Source organism: Rhincodon typus, chromosome 43 (genome assembly GCF_021869965.1).
Source record: "Rhincodon typus isolate 14 chromosome 43, sRhiTyp1.1, whole genome shotgun sequence".
Lineage (NCBI taxonomy): Eukaryota > Metazoa > Chordata > Chondrichthyes > Orectolobiformes > Rhincodontidae > Rhincodon > Rhincodon typus.
Window position 1 is genome coordinate 4,495,779 of NC_063374.1, and position 21,736 is coordinate 4,517,514.

Sequence of the window (21,736 nt, forward strand, 5' to 3'; positions counted from 1 at the left end):
CTCTCTGAGTGAAGAAATTCTTCCTCCACTCAGTCCTGAATGGCTTACTCCTTATTCTTAGACTGTGACCCCTTGTTCTGGACTTTTCCAACATCAGGGTCATTCTTCCCGCATCTAACCTGTCCAGTCCCATCAGGATTTTGTGTTTCTATGAGATCCCCCTTCATTCTTCTAAATTCCAGCAAATACAAGCCCAGTCAATCCAGTCTTTCCTCATATGTCAGTCCTGCCATCCTGGGAATCAGCCTGGTGAACCTTCGCTGGACTCCCTCAATAGCAAGAACGTCCTTCCTCAGACTAGGAGACCAAAACTGCACACAGTCCTCAAAACTGCACACAATACTCAAGGTGTGGCCTCACCAAGGCACTGTATAACTGCAGCAAGACATTGTTATTTCCAATACTCAAATCCTCTCGCTATGAAGGCCAGCATGCCATTAGCTTTCTTCGCCGCCTGTTGCACCTGTGTGCCAACCTTCAGCAACTGTTCCAGGTTTCGTTGTACCTCACCTTTTCCTAAACTGCCACCATTCAGATAATAATCTGCCTTCCTGATTTTGTGACCAAAGTGAATAACCTCACATTTACCCACATTATGTTGCATTTGCCCACTCAGTCAGCCCATCCAAGTCACCCTGCAGCCTGTTAGCATCCTCCTCATAGCACACTGCCACCCAGCTTAGTGTCATCTGCAAATTTGGAGATATGGCATTCAATTCCTTCGTCCAAACTGTTTATGTATATTGTGAAGAGCTGATGTCCCAGCACTGACCCCTGTGGCATCCCATTCATCACTGCCTGCCACTCTGAGAAGTACCCATGTATTCCAACTCTCTGCTTCCTGTCTGCCAACCAGTTCTCTATCCATGTAAATACATTACTTCCGATACCATGAGCCTTAATTATCCTTACTAATCTCTTACGTGGAGCCTTGTCAAAAGCCTTTTGAAAATCCAGGTACGCAACATCTGCTGATTCGTCATTGTCTACTGGTCACATCCTCAAAAAATTCCAAAAGATTTGTGAAGCATGATTTCCCTTAAGTGAATCCATGCTGACTAGGACTGATTCTGCCACCGCTTTGCAAATGCTGAGTTGTTACATCCTTAATTATTGACTCCAGCATTTTCACCACCCACCAATATCAGGCTAACCAGCCTATAATACCCCATTTTCTGTGCCCCCTTTTTTTTTTTAAAAGAGTGGAGTTACATTAACTACCTTCCAGTCCATTAGAACTCTTCCAATATGAATCTATGAACCTTAAGTAACAAGCTCTGACTGTGCGCAGGCTTTATTATGATCATTAGCACGTTAGGGTTACGGCAAGGGCGAAGAAGACACTTACTAAAATGTCAAAAGATAAGGCACTTGACTTACATGGAGAAGGTGAGATTGTTCTCCTTAGAGCAGAGACATTCAAAATTAAAAGAATTTGTTTTCGAAAAGAATAGTTAGTGGGAAACTGCTTCCGATGATAGAAGGTGAAATAAATCGAGGACTCAGATTTAAGGTCATTGACAAACCAAGAAAGGGCAAGAGAAGTGAGCAGTCATGATTTGGAGCAGATTCAGCAGAAACCTTTGAGAAGGAAATTGAATAAAAATTTGAAAAGGCAAAATCTGCAAGGCTTGTGAAACAGATTGGATTTTTAAACTTTTTTTTTCTCAGGATGCAGGCCTCGCTGGCAAGACCAGCATTCAATGTCCATCTCAAATTGCCCTTGACCTGAGAGGCTTGATTGGCCACTTCAGAGGGCAGTTAAGAATCAAGCTCCTCATTGTAGGCCAGACCAGGTAAGGATTCACAGCTGGTATCATTTCCGGTGTAAATGGTAGCCAGTGTAACTAACACAGGATTAATAATATCCAGTGAAATTGAAACACAGGATGAATAATGCACAGTGTACTTAATAGCCAGAGTGAATAATATCTGCTGTAAGTGAAACGCATGAAACAAATGAGTGATAACCGGGGTAGATTATGCTCAGTGTAAATGGAGCTCTGTGTGAATCACACCTACAGCAAGTAATATCCAGTGTGAATATTACCAACTGCAAACAATACCCAATATTAAACACAACCAGTGTGGATAAGTTATATTTAGAGTAAAGTACACCCAGAGTGGATAAATCCTGTGAAAATATATGAAGAGTGACTAATAGCCAAAGATGTGCAGGCTAGGTGGATTAGCCATGGGAATTTGCAGGGTTACAGGAATAGGGGAGGGGTGTGGGTGGGGTGGGATGCTTCTTGGAGGGTTGGTGTGTACTTGATAGGCCGAATGGCCTGCTTCCACACTGTAAGGATTCTGAGAGTACCCAATTTAACCAAAATTCAAGATGAGTGACATCCACAGTGAATTGTATCCAGTGTGAGTCAGTAAACGTGGAGCTGGATAAATACAGCAGGTCAGACAGCATCAGAGGAGCAGGAAGGTCAATGTTTTGGGCTGAAACCCTTCATCAGATCTGGCTAGAGGGATGATAACCCAGAAGTAAATAGAAGGAGGGGGTTGAGGCTGGGGAAAGGTAGGTGGAATGGTGATAGGTGAAAGCAGGTAGGAGGTTATTGTGATTGGTCAGTGGGAAGAGTGAAGCGGATAGCTAAGTAGGAAGATGGAGAGGTTAGGTCAAGTCAGGGAGATGGGCCATGGGATATGGCTGGGGGTGGAGGGATTTTGAAGCTGGTGAAGTCAATATTCAGGGCCTTGGGCTGTAAGCTCCCAAGGTGAAATGTCAGGTGGTGTTCCTCTAGTTTACGTTTGGCCTCACTCTGACAGTGGAGGAGGCCAAGGATGGCCAGGGGAGTGGGAGGGGGAATTAAAATAGATGGCAACCAGAAGGTTAGGTTGGTTGATGCAGGCAGAACACAGATGCTCTGCGAAATGGTCCCTGAGTCTGCGTTTGGTCTCCCCAGTATAGCAGAGACCACATCGGGAGCAATGGATGCAATAAATCAGGTTGAACGAGGTTCAGGTGAATCTCTGCCAGATGTGGAAGGATTGTTTGGGGCCTTGGATGGAGGTGAGTAGGGAGGTGTAGGGGCAGGTATTGTACCTCTTGTGGAGCTGATGGAGTTGCAAACTGAACAGTCCCTGCGGAAAGTGGACAAGGGATGGGGAAGGAAATATCTTTCTGGTGGTGGGGTCTGATTGTAAGTGGCAGAAATGTTGGAGGATGATGCGTTTAATACGGAGGTTGGTGGGGTGGTATGTGAGGACTAGAGGGACTCTATACTTGTTGTTGGGGGGAGGCGATTGAGGGCAAAAGTGTAGGAAATGGGGAAGATGCGGTTGAGGGCATCCTTAATTACAGAGGAAGGAAAACTACAGTCTCTAAAGTAGGAGGATATCTGGGATGTCCTGGAGTAGAACACCTCATCCTGGGAGCAGATGCGGCAGAGGTGGAGGAATTGAGAGTATGGGATAGCATTTTTGCAGGAGGGTGGATGAGGCAAGGTGTAGACGAGGTAATTGTGGGAGTCACTGGGTTTGAAATGGATGTGAGTGGTGAGTTGTTTTCCAGAGAGGTCTAGGAAGGAGAGGGAGGTGTCAGAAATGGTCCAGGTGAATTTGAGGGCAGGGTGGAAGGTTTTAGTGAAGTTGATGAACAGTGCGAGCTCCTCACGGGAGCACGAGGCAGCACCAATGCAGTCATCAATATAGTGGAGAAAGAGGTGAGGGATAGTACCGGTGTAGTTGTGGAAGAGGGACTGTTCCATGAATCCTACAAAGACGCAGGCATAGCTCAGGCTCATGCAGGTGCCCGTGGCCACCCCTTTGATTTGTAGGAAGTGGGAGGAATGAAAGGAAAAATTGTTGAGGGTGAGGACCAGTTCTGCCAAGTGAATGAGAGGGTCAGTGGAGGGGGACTGGTTGGGCCAATGGGAGAAGAAGTGAAGAGCTTCTAGGCCATCCTTATGGTGATACAGGTGTACAAGGACTGAGCATCCATAGTGAAGATGAGGTGTTGGGAGCTGGGGAATTGAAAGTTTTGGAAAAGTTGGAGGGCGTGTGTTGTGTCACAAATGTAGGTAGGGAGTCCCTAGACCAAAGGGGAAAGAATGGAGTCAAGGTAGGAGGAGCAGGCAGAGACAATGTGTCAACAAGTGCAGTCGGGTTTATGAATTTTGGGAAGGAGATAGAAACAGGCGGTGTGGGGTTGGGGAACTATCAGGTTGGATGCTGTGGGTGGGAGGTGATGAGGTTATTGATGGCCTGGGAGATGATGGCTTGGTGATCAAAGGTGGGGCATGACCGAGGGGACAGTAGGAGGAGGTGTCAGAGAGTTTGAGATATCCAGAGGTAACATCATCTGCTTCTGTTTCAAAAAAGGAGTAGAGGGGTTCTCCCTGGTGTCTTGGGGCCTACAGATATCCTTCAACTAACATCACTCAAAACAGATGATCCGGAAACCATCACAGTTCTGCTTGTGGGTGCTTGTCACGTGCAGATTGGCTGCCCTGTTTCCTACATTACCAGAGTGACTGCACTTCAAAAGTTCTTCATTGGCTGTAAACTGCTTTGGGACATCCCAAGTTTATGAATGGGTGACAGAATGGCAGGTTTTTCTTCCAATCTGCATCATTTTTATTTTCTCTACATGAACCATGGTATGCGAACAGGGGACTTTATAATTCTGACCCACATTCACCTGACTGTCACTTCCAGCTGCTGTTTTAACAGATTGAGGAAGGATCAGTACCGGTGATTTGTACGGCTTCCTCTCTCGCACTTAGGATATTCCGGTAAATGCTGAGCCGAGTGACCACAGAGTTCACCCTATCTACCTAGAATCAATGTGGTCAATGCACACCCACTCACAGTTCTTTAAAACTACTGACAGAAAAAGTTGAGAACAAAGGGGCCAGAGCAACTGAATCTGGTTGCTGTAAGCCTGATAGAGATGCATCAAGAACGGGGACAAATCATGATTTAGTAGTCTGATGGAGGCCTTTAAAATTATGAAGGGGTTCAGCCAGGTAGATGTAGAGGAGATGTTCCTACATGTGGCAGATTAGAAGTAGTAAATATAGGTTTGTCACTTATTTAATGAATCAAGAGACCCAGAGACCTCCCATATACTATACTTCATAAACTTGAAGTCGTTCAGCATTCAACTATCTGTGACTTTCCTTATATCAACTCCTGTTCACCCATCATCCCTGTCCTCGCTCTCAGTTAAGGATAGACATGATTTTAAGGGTCTTGTCCTCATTTCTAACTTCCTACTTGGTCTTTCAGCTCTCTTGCCCCATGAAGCAAATGCTCAATCTGGTACTGCACTGATCCCAGGTCCACCCTAGGACTAGCTGACCTTAGTAATGTGAAGTGGAGGATACACTTGGCCTCAGTACCTCCCTGGGATACGGGGATAGAAATACAAGCCACTCCTGATCATTGTCCAACCCCCATCTCCCTACCAATAAATGTGTGTCTGCCTGTTCAGGGATTAATCCCCTCCAGCCCCACAGCCTTCTGAGATCTTTGTGTTCATCTAATTTTTGGCCTGTTGAGTGTCCCCTAATTGCCATTCCTCCACCATTCGTGGCCAGGCCTGCAGCTGTCTGGGCTCAGAGTTCTGGAATTCCCTGCTTAAATTTCTCCACCTTTCTCTCTCTGTCCTTCCACATGCTCCATTCTGCAATATCAGCCAGTGTGGAATTATTAAACCATCCCTGGCATGCAGCAGGCAAGAATCAGGCTCCAACCCTGGCCATGACTGGCTTAGCTTTGTCCAGGTAGCGTGGTAGCAGCTTGGCCATCACTATCCTCGGTCAGGGAAGTAAGTCAACTAGGATCCTGCTGGAAGTAGCATATACATGTTGGAAAATTTGATTTGATTTATTATTGTCGCACGTACCTACGTACAGTGAAAAATTTTGTTTTGTGTGCAGTACAGGCAGATAGCACCATACAAAGGTCATAGGGTGATAGAACGAGGCATACAAAGTTACACAAAATTGCACAAAAAACAAGATCAACATTAGATTTGAAATTTCAGAGGTCCATTCAGAAGTCTAATAACAGTGGGGAAGAAGCTGTTCTTGAACCTGTTGGTACATGTGTTTAAGCTTTTGTATCTTCTGCCTGATGGAAGCGATTATAACCAGGATAGGAGGGGTCTTTGTTGATGTTCGCTGCCTTCCTGAGGCAGTGGGAAGTGTAGATGGAGTCATAGGGAGTCAAGAGGATAGGAGACCATTCGAGGAGGTAGATGTAACTCAGGGCCCAAGAAAAAGACAGTGAACAAAAGAGAGAGAGAGATAGAGAGTGAGAGACAACAGGAAGATGATCACAAAGAGAAACCAGAAAGCAAATTCTCAGAATTTTCTGGTAGAAGTTTGCTCTTTCAAGGGATTTTTTTTCTGACTGACTGACAATGGGTTTGACACACATTCGAACCTCAGCGCGCCCACAGAATAAACTTTCCCTCGTTTTCGTTCTGATTGATATCCTCCTCCTCCACCTCCCCCACCCTATCCCCTGATCTCTGTCTGGGATCTCAATGAGCAATAATGTGTAGCTCCCCACTGGGCTATATTGCAGAGCCCCTTTGTCATTTGCCTCCCAGCTAGAGATGGATTTGAGGTTGAAAAGACTTTCATGTAGAAGATTTTCAACAAGAACCCATCAGGTTTTGGCAAGAACCTGTAATCTAGTGCAGCAGTCTTTTGTGTGTGTGTGTGTCACTTTTAAAATTCTTTGCCCCATGAAGAGAAAGCTCATTCTGGTTCTGTACTGATCCCAGGTCCACCCTGGGACTAGCTGACCTTAGTGACAGGAAGTGGAGGATACACTTGGCCTCAGTACCTCCCTGGGATAGGGGGATGGAAATACGAGTCACTCCTGATCGTTGTCCAACCTCCCTGCCAATAAATGTGTGTCTGCCTGTTCAGGGATTAACTCAGAAAAGGAGTTCTCTCAACTGTGTTGGTTCCTGTGGTGCAGTAGCCTTTCACGGTCTAGTCTCTTACTGAGCAGTGGGTAAGCTCATCTTTAATGGAAACTGAAGTAAACGTGTCATGCTGTGATTACACCCTCTCACCAGTCACACTCACTAGGTGAGATTCCAGTGGCAGGAACCTATAAAAGGAGATCATTATAGGGTGTACTCATGCAGCAGGACTGTCACTGGACCAATGATGCAGGCAATGTGAGCGCAAATGTCACTGTAGACACTTAGAGAACTTAAAGTTTTCAAAAAATCTGAGAATAAAAAATTGGTCTTAGTGAAACAAAGCTGTCCAATTCAACTGCTTCATGAATTTTGCATTGGGGCCATCAACCTACCATCCTATTATCTGATTTGGACCCATCGCTAAGGTTTATAAAATCATGAGAGACACAGATAAGGTGAATAGCTAAGGTCTTTTCCCTAGGATAGGGGAGTCCAAAACTAGCGGGCATAGATTTAAGGTGAAAGGGGCTAAAGATTTCAAAGGAACCCGAGGAGCAACTTTTTTCGCACAGAGGGTGGTGTGTATATGGAATGAACTGCCAGAGGAGCTAGTAGAAGTGAGTACGGTTATATCATTGAAAAGACATTTGAATGGGTGCATGAGTAGGAAAGGTTTAGAGGAATATGGGCCAAACACAGGCAGCTGGGACTAGTTCAGTTTACGAAACCTGATTGGCATGAATGAATTGGAATGAAGGGTCGGTTTCTGTGCTGTATGACTCTATTTAGTTAAAAGTTTAACTGCTCCTTTCATGTGAATTAACACATTGCTAATGTTCAGCCTTTCAAACATGCAAATGAGAGGTCTAACCCCCATTAAAGGATTCATTTGAGTGGTTAATTTGTGAACAACATGTCTTGCTGCTTAAAAATTATCTCCTGCACTTTGCTGGCGGATTTTCTTTCGGATGGTCGGAGTAAAACTGCCACGAAATTAATTCTGCTGATTCTTTGCTTCTTGCCCTGTGGTGATTGGCCTTTGAGGATACCTCCAACTCTGTTCCTCACAGGGACAGTCCCGCCCGTCTGCAAAGTCTGCATGCAGCTTTCAGCATGCAAACCAGGGCTCGCCCAGATAGGGAGAGTGCTGCTCATTCAGCATCTTCTGGGCTTGTGACAGCTGTGATTCATAGAGCACAGAATGAGGCCATCCGGCCCTGTGAAATTAGTCCTACTCTTTTACTCTATCTCTTTGGTCCTGCACATGAAATCTTTTGTCAAGTATTTATCCAGCTATTTTCCCAGCCTCTCCAGTCACTCCTGAGGTCCCTCTCATCCCTGGAATCATTCTGTTAGATCCCTGCACCCTCTCCAAAGCCTTGACATCCTTCCAGAAGTACATGGTCTCAGAATTGGACACCAGCTGAGGGCCATCCAGCAATTTTTGAAGGATTAACATAACTTGCTTACTCTGCAGTCTAAACACCAAATGAAGAATTCCTCATGCCTTACTCACTCCTCAAATTGTCCTTCCAATAGATTAATTATGTGGATGGGAGATCTTGTGGCAGAGGAGGGTACCATCCCTTCGTCCGAACCAGAAGGTCTGGGTTCCAGCCAACCCCAGGCCACCATGGACGTGTTCAAAACACGGCCAAACAAGTTGAACATAAGCCTGCAAATCCTTCCAGCGCACCCCAAGAGGAGGTGGTAAGAGCAGGAACAATTCCTGGTCAGCCACATGATGGAAAAAAAGTTGGAGCACCCACATCACAACCCATAGCTCCAGACAGCAACATGCACGTAAAAATGCATGTTACCACAGCAACCTGGGCTCCCTGAGATGCTTGCGCGCAGTTTGACAAACCTTGCAAAGGAGATTAAAAGTCTTAGTACAATTGTTTGGAGCCTGACTGGGACCACACCTGGAAAACCACATACAGTTATGATCTTTATATGTTTGGCAGGATATGCTTCCTTTAGATGGAGTACAACAAAAGTTCCCTGGACCAATCCCTGGAATGGTGGGATTGTCATGTGCAGAGATGTTATGTAGACAAGGTCCATATTCCCTAAAGTTTAGATGGATAAAAGGTGCCACATGCAGGATAGAGGTTTGGAGGATGTTTTCTTGGCTGGAGGAGATAGTGTCAGGATATGGAACCAGCCATTTAGGAGTAAAATGAGGAGAGATTTCTTCACTCTGAAGGTGGTGAATCTTTGGGATTCTGTATCTCAGAAAACTGTAGATGCTCAAGTCGTTGAATATGTACAACACTGAGGCCAATAGACCTCCAGCTTCTGAGGAGGTGAAGACAAATGGGCATAGTGTTAATCAGTAATGGAGGATATAAAGAGTTGGCAGATGAATTGAACAGAAATTTTGTGTCGATCCTAGAGAGGATGCAAGTAACATCCTAGAAATGACTGTAAATCAAGAATTGAAAGGGAGGGAGGAACTCAGGAAAATTACAGTTACCCAAGGAAGTGGTTCTGTGTAAATTGTTGGAACTGCAGTAAACAAGTCCCCAGTCCTGATAGATTTCATCCTAAAGTCTTAAAAATGAAGCTACCAGTGAGATAGTTGATGAGTTGGTTTTAATTTTCCAAAACTCATTAGATTGCTTTAGGACGGAAGGTTCTCTTTAGATTGGAAAATAGTGAATATAACTGCTTTATTCAAAAAGGAAGGGAAGCAGAAACAGAAGATATCAGTTAATTTAACATCCACTGTAAGGAAAATGCTAGAAGCTATTATTAAAGATGTTGTAATGATTAATTTAGATAAGTTCAAAGTAATCAAAGGTGGAGCCAGCATTGTTTGTAAAAGGGAAATCATGCTTAACTAATTTGTTGGACTTCTTTGAAGTAACTTGTGCTCTAGATAAAGGGAAACCAGTGGATGTATTGTACTTCAATTTCCAGAAGACATTTGATAAAGTGCCACATCAAAGGTTATTGCCAAAATAAAAGCTCATGGTGTAGGGAGTAGCTTATTAGCATGAACAGAAGTTTGCCTGTGAACAAGAAATAGGAATAAACAGGTCTTTTTCAGGCTGGCAGGATTTCACAAGTGGTATGCCATAGGAATTACAATTTATGTAAATGATTTGGATGAAGAGACCAAAGGCATGGTTGGTAAATTTCCTGATGACACAAAGGTAGGAAAGTGAGTTGTGGAGAGAACATAAGGAGTCTACAAAGGAATGTAGATTGACTGAGTAGTCAGAGATCTGCCAAATGGAGTATAATGTGGGAAAGTATAAAATTGACCATTTTGGCAGAAAGAATAAAAAAAACATATTGCCTAAATGATGGGAGGTTGCAGTGTTCTGAGATGCAGAGGGATCAGGGTATTCTAACACATGAGTCATAGAAGGTTGGAACGCAGGAAAGTAATCCGGAAAGCTAATATTGTGTCATGTTTCACTGTGAGGCGAATTGAAAGCAAGAGTAGGGAGATTATAGTTCAGTTACACAGGGCATAGGTGAGACCCACATCTGGAGTACTGTGCACACTATTGATCACCGTACTTCTAAAAGGATGTTTATGCGTGGAAGCAGTTCAGCGAAGGTTGACTAGACCAATACCTGGAATAAGTGGATTACCTTACGAGGACAAATGGAACAGGGTAGGCCTGTATCCTCTTAGAAGAGTCAGAGGTGACTAAATTGAAACATATAAGATACTGAAGAGACTTGACCAGGATGTGGAAACTATTTTCCTCTGGTGGGAGAATCTAGAACTAGAGTCATAGATTCAGACAGCACAAAAACAGACCCTTCAGTCTAACTCATCCACGCTGACCAAGTTTCCCAAACTAAATTGGTCCCACTTACCTGCATTTGGCTCATTTCCCTCTAAACCGTTTCTATCCATGTGCCTGTCCAAATGTCTTATAAATGTAACTGTACCCGCATCTACCACTCCCTCTGGCAGTTCATTCCAATTATGAACTACCTTTTATATGAAAAAGTTGCCCATCAGGCCCCTTTTAAATCTTTCACCTTTCACCTAAACATATGACCCCTTGTTTTGAACTCCCCTATTCTAGGGAAAAGATCTTTGCTCTTCACTTTAAGTACATCCCTCATGATTTGATAAACCTCCGTAAGGTCCAGATGAAATTCAAAAATTAAGGGGTCAGCCATTTAAGACATAGATGAGGAAAATTTATTTCTCTTAGAGGGTTGTAGGTTTTTGAAATTTCCTTCCTCAAAAGGCAGTGAATGCAGATTCTTTAAATATTTTAAAGGCAGAGGTAGATTGATTTTTGATTACCAACGGGATGAAAGATTACCAAGGGTATGCAGAAATGTAAGAGTTGAGGTTAAAATCAGATTAGCCATGCTCTTATTGAATGACGGAGCATGCTCTTGTTTCTTGGTTACATGTCTGTAGTGTGGAAATATGTTATTGAGGTAGAAGATCAACCATGATCTATTTGAATGGCAGAGCTGGCTTTGAGGGCTGAATGGCCTACTTTCTGTTCTATTCCTTATGGTCTTTTACTCTTCCAATCTGTGCAGATGTGCCATGTCTCTTGCTCCTCGGTTCCAGAAGGAAACCATAGATGGCAGTGGGACTTATCAGAGTTCTCCAAACTTTTGGTTAGTAGCAATCTGTCATCTCCTGTCATAGTGTAACCTTTTGATGATTTGGTCTGACTCACGGCCTCAGCTGAAGGAAGGGTCTTGACCTGAAATGATGATCTGCCATTTCCTTTTCAGGGGTTGACAAATTTCTGTACTCTTACGATATGACACAATTAATATGAAAGTTTTTGAACCCGACTTCATTTCCCTTTTCTCTCTATTCCTGACTGAATTCGATCCTGTTGCTAAAAATGCGATCGGGTTTCATAGACATTACCAAAAGAGCTGAGTTATATTTTAGGATTGTCACTGATTTATTGACAAGCTGCATAATTTTAACTAAACCCGTGCTGTTGTTGTCCTGTGAGTGTTTGATGAGGAAAATGTAGAAGTAACTTTACTTTCAGCATAAAAGAATAGAAGGAGCTTTACTCTGTATCTAACTCTGTGCTGTCGCTGTCCTGGGAGTGTTTGATGAGGAAAATGTAGAAGTAACTTTACTTTTAGCATAAAAGAATAGAAGGGGAACCTGCAGGGGGTGGTGTTCCCTTGTATCTGTTGCCCTTGTCCTCCCCCGTGGAAGTGGTCATGGGGTTTGGAAGATGTTGCCTATAATCTTTGGTGAATTTCTGCAGTGTATCTTGTAAATGGTACACACTGCTGCTACTGAGCATTGGTGGCAGAGGGAGTGAATGTTTGTGGATGTGGTGCCAGTCAAGCGGGGGCTGCTTTGTCCTGGATGGTGTCGAGCTTCTTGAACCTTGTTGTTGCCATTTGGGAATGAGACCACATCAACTAGAGGCCCATGAATATAAAATAAATACAGAGAATGCTGGAGAAACGCAACAGGTCTGGCAGCATCTGTGGAGAGAGAAACAGTTCTGAAGAAGGGTCACCGGACTTAAAACATTAACTCTGTTTCTCCCTCCACAGATGCTGTCAGACCTGCTGAGTTTCTCCAGCATTCTCTGTGTTTGTTTTAGATTTCCAGTGCCTGCAGTATTTTGCCCATGAAGATGAGGCAGTAGGATTTCAGGAAAGCCAGAGAGTAGTGGGAATATGGGACCTGTTACCACAGGGAGTGGCGGAGGTGAACAGAGTAGTTGCATTTAAGTGGGGAGCTGGGTCAGCACACGGGGGAGAAAGGAACAGAATATATTGATGGAGTGAGATGAAAAGAAGCTGTTGCAGTTGCAGAAACACCAGCACGGAGCAGTTTGACCTGTTTGGCTCCAATACATTGTGCGTAATTCTCCGTCATGTCGGTCTGACTGTAACCTTTCAGCTTGCCTGTTGTGGTTTCAGGTGCGGAGCAGACTTCCTGTCACCTGTCCCTGAAGCTCCTTCAACCCGTCTGCTTCCTGCTTCCTGCTTCCTGGCTGTATGATGTGGCTCATGCAGTACGCCCAGAGAGTGTAAAGTTTCCACTGGGTACAGAAATAGGCAGGGCTGTGGCACAGTGTGGGGCTGGGGAAGAGGCAACAGGGAGGTATCCGCTGGCTGGCAGATGGCGAGGCAATGGCCTAGCGGTAAAATCACAAAACTGTTAAACAAAAGACCCTGGTAATGCTCTGGGGAGCTGAGTTCAAATCCCACCACAGCAAATGGTGGAATGTGAATTTAGTGAAAATCTAGAATTAAGGATCTAATGATGACCATGAATCAATTGTCAGAAAAAAATATTTGGTTCACAAATGTCCTTTAGGCAAGGAATCTGCCATCCTTACCCAATCTGGTGTATACGTGACTCCAGACCCACAGCAATGTGGTTGACTGTCAACTGCCCACCTGGCAGTCGGGAATGGACAGTGACGCCTATATCCTATGAATAGATTAAAAAAAAAGACTTTGGTATGGCGCAAGTTGGCAGCTTACCACAGACTTGCTGCTTTCAACCTGCACAGTGCAACCTAGGACGACACCACCAAGCTGGGTCAACATTGCTGTACATCTGGAGTCACATGTAGGCCAGGGTGGGTAAGGATGGCCAATTTTCCTTCCCCGAAGGATATGAGCGAGTTACATGGTCACCAAAACTAGCTATACATTCCAGATCTAACAGCTGAATTTAAACTTCTGTAGCTGCCTTGGTGGGGTTTGGACCCTGGCAGAGGTGGACTAATTTGCGAGAAACAGGGAAGTGAAAGATTATCGGGAGTAGCTAAGATTCACAGAGTAGTTGGATCAGCCCTGATTTTACTGAATGGCAGAGGTAGCTCCAGGGGCATATCCTGCTCCTAATTTGTAGGTTTATGTGAGCTCAGAGCTTTAGGCTAGTTCTCCGCATTGCTATTTCAGTAACATTACAAATACACCACCATTTCCCTGTGCTCTGGTGCCTCTTTTGATGGGGTTACAGCTTTGAAGGCCCAAGCTGCCTGCTACATTGATTGTTTTCTGGCTCCTATTGTAAATAGGCAGATGCATTACAGCATCCCACGGTCCAGCCCATCTCTGCCCTGCTCCCCTAATGCTAGCAATGGAAGCACATGGGACTAGGTCACCTGCCAGATTTCTCACCAATTCCACCTTAAACCCTGTAGAGAGTACACTGACAGGATATGTCGGTCTTAAGGCATCATTCTAGTGTCACTCACCACTCAGAATCACTCAGGCTGTTAACATATAACACACAGCATCTCACTTGCCAGTGCAGTATCTTGCCTGTTAGTGGAAGCCAGGTGAAAACAGTGAAAGGAACGCACTGCCACACCAATGCCCCACCCAGCACTCCCCGCAATCACCTGCCCCAAGTGTAACACAGCCGGTACAGAACCCTGTACAGCCAACGACAGACTCACCCCGAGAGTGGAAGAGAGTCGTCCTCGTTTGCGAGGGACTGCCAATGATGAGTGCAGCCCTTCATCCATACATGCAGCATTTCATTTCTTCACTCCCCATCGCCCCATCCCTGGTACCTTGCTATGTAAATTGCAGAAAGTGTGGCATTTGTCCTGTCACCTCTTTTCTCTTTCCTGTTTAAGGCCCAAAACATACCTTCCAGGTGAAGCAAGGATTTACTTGTACATTTTTCAATCGAGTCTTCTGTTGTATCTGCTGCATACAAGGCAGCCTCCTCAACATTGGCACCAAAGACAGAGCTAGGCCTTGGCTCCACCCTCTGCAACTGGATCCTCGACTTCCTGACCCACAGACCACAATCAGTGAGAATAGGCAACAGCACCTCCTCCACAACAATCCTCAACACCGGTTCCCCTCAAGGCTCAGCCCCTTCACTCTGTCCATAAGTATGATGTCAACCTTCCAGTCACTTTCCAATACAATGCACCATCTTGTTATCATGCTCACATTTCCATCCTAGGTCTGCTGCCTTTTTCCAGCGAAGCCCAGTGCAACAGAGAGTAACAACACCTTATCCTTCAATATCACGTTCAACATCTTCAGACCATGAGCAAGGCACACTATTTTGGTCATACTCCCTTCCAGTGTCTGATTTGTATGAGTTTGCTCTCAGTAGAGCTGATATATTTGCTGCTGTTAACACTTGCTATTTACACCAATTCTGCATTTATGTCACTCCTCTACCACCATTAGCACTCCCTTTGTCTTTTGTGCTGGGCCAACCTCACCATCTGTTCCATTCGCTCTTCTTCCCACTTTGTCAACAGCATAAAAACCAACATTTTCCAATTCCCTTCAGTTCAGAAGAAAAAATCATTTCGGACTTAAAACTGTTTTTCTCTCTCCACAGATGCAGCCAGACCTGCTGAGTTTCTCCAGCGCTTCCCAGTTCTATTAATCTATTTCACCCTCTCAGTGCCATGTTCTACCCTCTGAATACCACTATTTCACAACCAACGCCCCCCAACTCACCGTTGCTGCATTTCAACTAGCAAGGCTGATTTTTGCAAGGGGAGGCAGATGGCCTAGTGGCATTATTGCTGTACTGTTAATCCAGAGACCCAGGTAATGTTCTGAGGACTGGGTTTAAATCCCACTATGGCAGATGGCAGAATTTGAATTCAATAAAATTCTGGAATTAAGAGTCTAATGGATGACCATTAACCCATTGGCGATTGTTGGGGAAAAACGCTGGTTCACTGATGTCCTTTAGGGAATGAAACTGCCATCATTATCTGGCCTGGCCCATATATGATTCCAGAGCCACAGTAATGGGCAATTTGGGATGGGCAATAAATGCTGGCCTTGCTAGAGATGCTGTCACTCCGTGAATGAGTTAAAAAAAAACAAGGGGGTAGGCTGGTGCCTAGAAAAAGGATGATAGTGTGAGGAAAGAACGGACGGTAATGGGTTTAGTGAAAAAGAGAAGGTGGATCTAGAGGAAGTGCAACTGTCAATAGCGCCTACCATCAGGGGGAAAGGAATGGGACTGGTGATCACGATGTGAAAGTCACTGAACTCTTACTGAATCTGGTGGGTTGCGATTTAAGTTAGTATTCCCTCCTGCAAGCAGCAATAGCAGTGTAGAAACTTAAGTAGGCCGTAGTCTTGTGGAACTAAAACACAAAGTGGCGACAGGAGTTGGGACTGGGGGCGTGCAATCTGTCTAATGTAAGATAATGGTAAATGATATCTTAGATAGGCCAGGCAACATGACAGAAATGAAGTTGACAGTAAATTCATCAATCTATTACAGGAACTGCAGGCCAAACTGGACAGAGAGTTAGGGCCACTGATGTTCCATAAAGTGCTATTAACTCCATAGTAATTTAAAACCTCTCATCAAAATCCTTTTGTTAAACGAAATGCTGACTAACCACAACTTGTAGCTATTTATACTTCAAAACTAGCAACCAGCAACAACTCGGAATGATGCAAGATCTTAAGCAGCTGTCAGGTACCTCGTTCAGCCAGCACCATCCCACAAAAAGATTAACCAGTTGTTCACCTTATTGCTGAACGTTGGATCTTGCTATGTGCAGTTTAACTCTGCGTTTCCCGGCATTGCAATCAGCAACGCTTTCAAAGTGTTGAGTGTTCCTGTAGATGTGAAAGGTGTGGCATCTCAGTCCTGGGGCATCCCTGCCTAGTCTCAACCATCTGTATCAATGGCCTTCCTTTCATCACAAGATTGGAAGTGGGGGTGTCCGCTGATCGTCATGCAGTGTTCATTATCATTCACGACTCACCAAGATTCTGAAGTGGTCCACATCCGAATGCAGCAAGACCTAGATAATATCCAGGCCTGGGCTGACAAGTAGAAAGTAACATCCTGTGCCTCACAAATGCCAGGGAATCACCATCTCTAACACAGTGTTGAATTCTCCCATTCCACTCCACACTAACATCCTGCAGAGTGTGTGACCACTGACTAGTAACTGATCTGGACTGGTAATATCAATACTGTGGTTACAAAGTTAGAGACTGTGCATTCTGTGGTGGGTAACTCACCTCCAGATGCTCAAAGGCTTAGCCACCACCTTCAAGATCCACTTCCTTTGCCACTGAATCACAGCAGCAACTCTATGTGTATCACGTACAGAATGCATCACAACAACTTACCAAGTTCAACTGCAACTTCCGAACTGTGACCTCCAGCGCCTAGACGGACATGGACAGGAGGTTTAAGGTAGTCTGTTTAGCCAAGTTGTTGCTCACCTTAGCTTCCAGCTGCCGCCTCAACTCTCACCCTTCATCCTTGTATGTAATGGCTTGACAATTTGTATTTTGGCATGTCCTTATAATGCCTAAAACTCCATCCCAGAGGAGTGAGGAAAATATTGATAAGCTCCGGGACAGGGGCAGGCTTAGAAAAACCTTTGGTTGAAATGGTGGTCTTTGCAGATCACTAAATGAAAGGGTGACGGAGATATTTTGGTGAGGGGTCTCCAGAGCTTAGGACAGGGATTCCCAAACCACGTGAGGTGGCTCCCAGCATCCTCCCCCAGGCCCTGTTGTGGGGTAATGAACTGAAAGGTTGGGATTGCAACTCTGTGGCAACACTACCTGCTGCAGTGCTCCAGCCAAGAACTCCATGGCCCCTTCACATTCACCCCATTCCCTGAAACAGGGAAAATAGGAGCCATTCAATGGGATCATGGCTGATCATCCAACTCAGTCCCGTCTTCCCACTTTCTCCCCCATACACTTTGATCACTTTAGCCCCATATCCAACTCCTTGAAAACATTCAACGTTTTGACCTCAGCCACTTTGTGAGACAGAATTCCACAGGCTCACCGCTCTCTGGGTGAATATTTCTCCCCATCTCGGTCTAAATGGCCAAACCGTATCCTTAGACTGTGACCAACAGTCATGGCCCAACTGGCCAATCCCTGAGGCCTGATCCCTGACAAATCCAGAGGAAAGTGTGTTCCTTGCCACCCTATCTATACCTCTCATAATTTTATATACTTCTATCAAGTTGCCCCTCAGCCTCCAACACTCTAGCAAAAACAATCAAAGTTTGTACAACCTCTCCTTATAGCTAATACCCCCCAATCCAGGCAACATCGTGGTAAATGTGTTTTGTACCCTCTCCAAAGCTTCCATATCCTTCTTATAGCCCAGCAACCAGAAGTGCCCCAATACCCCAAATGTGGCCTTAACTGAAGTCTTGTATAGCTGCAACATGACTTGCCAACTGTTACACTCAATGCCCCGACCGATGAAGTCAAGCATGCCATATGCCTTCTATGGCACCCTATCCACATGTGTTGCCACTTTCAGGGAGCCATGGACTTGTATCCCAAGATCCCTCTGTATATCAATGCTCCTCAGGGTCTGCCCATTTACTCTACACTTTCCTCTTATATTTAACCTCCCAAAATGCATCTTTACAGGCTAATACTTTGAAAATTGCATTGTATTACAGTTGCTAACATGGTGCGAGGTATTGGAAAAGTTCAAAGTGTCACATTCCTGAACCCAGAATGAAAATTTGACGCCACGTTTCTTCTTTACTCTGCACTTCATGCACACTATGCAGCTATTTAAAGCCTACAGTAAAGGTGATTAAATTGAAAAAAATGACATTGTGCAAACACTGGACATGATTTTTTCAGAAGAGGTTTCGTTTCTGTGTAGAGTTGTTCTCCCAGAGGTTCTGGGTAGGCAAACACACAAAAGCATAAAATGTCTGAGAACCAGAAATGCGACATGGTGGCTCAGTGGTTAGCACTGCTGCCTCACAGAGCCAGGGACCCAGGTTCGATTCCACCTTTAGGGGTCTGCACGTTCTCCTCGTGCCTGCGTGGGTTTCCTCTGGGTGCTCTGGTTTCCTCCCACAATCCAAAGATGTGCAGGTTAGGGTGGGCTAGCCGTGGGAAATGCAGAGTTACGGGGATAGGGTAGGAGGGTGGGTCTGGGTCGGATGATCTACGGAGGCTCGGTGTGGACTTGTTGGGCTGAGTGGCCTGCTTCCACACTGTAAGGGATTCTGTGATGATGTCATTCCATCGTAAGGATGAGAATTTGAAAATTGAGGTGCCTATGCTGGGGGAGCCTTGATACAGAGTATGTTGGTGAGTACAGACTTGGTGTGGAGGTGTGGTGGGGAGGGGGCACCATAGTCTTGGACAAACTCAGGTTTGATCAGGCCAATAATAGAGAGGCCTGACTTGAGCTGTCCATCTCAAGGTATCAAAGGCATAGACAAGCGTCTAGGCCGTTCAGAGGAGCTGAGGTAGAGACTGGGGTTATTTACAGGGGTGGGTAGGAGTTTGGGATGGTCGCGAAGTTGGTGAAGTGGCCAGAGAGATTAGCCTTCACAGCAGGAAGGGAGATTTCGACAGGACTGTAACTGAGCAACCTTGGTATTGCAGTAACTGCCTATCTCTGGTGTTAAGTAACATTTCGGGGAAGTGTAGCAGGCAGGCCTTAACATGCAAATCCTGAAGTCCTGTCACTGCGTTGATTGTGGTTTTACTCTGCTTGTGTCTGCAGTTCCCTCTGTTACCCCAGGGAATATTCATGTAACTGGTGAGTCATTCATACAGGGTTTTCAGACAGCACTCAGAAGAAGTGAGGCTAATGTCTACAAAGAACTGCAATGCCTAGAACAGCCTCTGGCCACTTGACATTTCCTACCTTGAGCACTTGATATTTCTGACATCCTGGAACTGCAAACCGCATTAACTGTTGGTACCTACAGGCAGGCCCTGCCAATTCACGCCCTCGGAAGGCCGAAAGCACTTCCACCTATATAGTGCATTTTCTGACATTGAGTCAACAGCCAATGAAGTGCCTTTTTGCAGAGCATCCCAGTTGTAGGAAAACTGACAACCAGTTTTCACACAGCAAGCTCCCAAAAACAGGAAAGAAAATGGTAACCAAATAATCCGTGACATGCAAGTATTGGCCTCTGGGCACTGGAGAGAATTCCCCTGCTCTCCTTCCAAACACGCCAACAGTTCCACTTAGAGATAGCAAGAACTGCAGATGCTGGAGTCAGAGGGAACAGAAGTGGAGAACCATAGAAGCATTACAGCACAGCAAGAAGCCATTCAGCCTGCTCTGGCTGAAGGTAAAAGAACTAGCCGCCCGTTCTAATCCTACTTTCCCATGCCTAGGATGCAGATCCAGGTTCCTCTCAAATGAGTCATAGAGTCACACAGCACGGAAACAGACCCTTCAGTCCAACTAATCTGCGCCAACCAGATATCTCAATCTGACCAGATATCCTAAATAAATCTAGTCCCATTTGCCAGCATTTGGCCCATTTCCTTCTAAACCCTAACTATTCATATACTCATTCAGATGGCATTTAAATGTTGTAATTCTACCAGCCTTCACCACTTCCTCTGGCAGCTTGTTCCATACATACACTGTCCTCTGTGTGAAAAAGTTACCCTTCAGGTCCTTTTTAAATCTTTTCCCTCTCACCTTAAATTAGTTTTGGACTCCCCTCCCCTTGGAAAAAGAAACCTTGGCTATTCACCCTATCCATGCCCTTCATGACTTTATAAATCTCTATAAGGTAATCCCTTAGCCTCCGACGCTCCAGGGAAAATAGCCCCAGCCTATTTCAGCCTCTCCCTATAGCTCAAACCCTCCAACCCTGGCAACATGCTTGTAAACCTTTTCTGAACCCTTTCAAGTTTCACAACATCCTTTCAATAGCAGGGAGACCAGAATTGAACGCGGTATTCCAAAAGTGGCCTAACCAATGTCCTGTACAGCCTCAACATGTCCTCCCAACTCCGAAACTCAATGCACTCACCAATAAATAAGTAAGTACATCCGAAGCCTGTCCGATACCTGAGATGGAGGGATTGCCTTATGATGAAAGATTGGACAGACTGAGCCTGTATCCACTGCACTCCACAAGAGCGAGAGGTGATCATTATTGACACATATGAGATCCTGAGAGGGTTTTGACAGTGTGGATGTTGAAGGGAGTGTCTCTTGTGGGCAAACCTAGAACGTGGAGACATGGTTTAGAAAGAAGGGATCGCCCATTTAAGATGAGGTACTTCTTTCTCTCAGAGGGTTGTGAGCCTCTGGGAGTCTTTTCCCCCATCTGAGAGTGGTGGAGGTGAGGCCATTGAATATTTTTAAGGCCAAGGCAGATAAATTCTTGATGATCGATAGCAAGTTGGGAAGTGGAGTTAGAGGCACAATCAGATCATTGAATTGAATGTGCGAATGGCCTTTTCCAAATTCTTGTGCCATCCACATGTTAGTCTGATCACCTGCCAGCATTGCTATCCTCTGTGGTACGAATAATTCTTTTGGGAAGAACCTTTTGCTCACCAATCCCAAACCCCACCACCAGAAGCAACAGCCCTAAATCCCTTCTGTCCATATATCAAACCTACCATTTTAGGAGTCAGTCTGGTGAACCTTCACTGCACTTCCTCTAAGTATATTCTTAGGTAAGGAGAGTGAAACTGTCCACACTGCTCCAGGTGTGGTCCCACCAAGGCCCTCTACAACTGCAGTAAGACTTCCTTGTTCCCGTACTCAAAACCTCTTGCAGTGAAGGCCAACTGCTTGCTGCACTTTCCTGCTTTCAATGACTGGTGTACGAGGATGCTCAGGTCCCTCTGTATGTCATATTCCCAACTATCACCATTTAAGTGAAATCCTCCACTCTTCTTTTTCCCCATTGAAATGGACGACTTCACATTTATGGAGATAGTAGGAACTGCCGATGCTGGAGTCTGAGATAACAAGGTGTAGAGCTGGATGAACACAGCAGGCCAGGCAGCATCGGAGGAGCAGGAAAGCTGATGTTCCGGGTCTGGACGCTTCTTCACATTTATTTCTGTTTTACTGCATCTGCCATGCCTTTGCCAACTCACCCAACTTGTCAAAAT

At 45.1% G+C, this 21,736-nt stretch overlaps 1 protein-coding gene across 3 annotated transcripts in view; it reads left to right on the top strand.

Annotated features, from left to right (window-relative positions):
* The first annotated feature begins 1,692 nt into the window (after window positions 1-1,692).
* Window positions 1,693-21,736, top strand: part of LOC109922123 (transmembrane protein 151B-like) — an 83,602-nt gene continuing 63,558 nt past the window's right edge. Inside the window, exons 1-2 of one of the 3 annotated variants that reach the window (XM_048619783.1) lie at window positions 1,693-1,796; window positions 11,432-11,512. The gene's annotated coding sequence lies outside the window, so the exon portion shown is untranslated. Of the gene's footprint in view, window positions 1,797-11,429; window positions 11,513-18,291; window positions 18,445-21,736 lie in introns of those variants that run through there. The other 2 variants (XR_007266054.1, XR_007266053.1) reach the window with 2 other exon arrangements.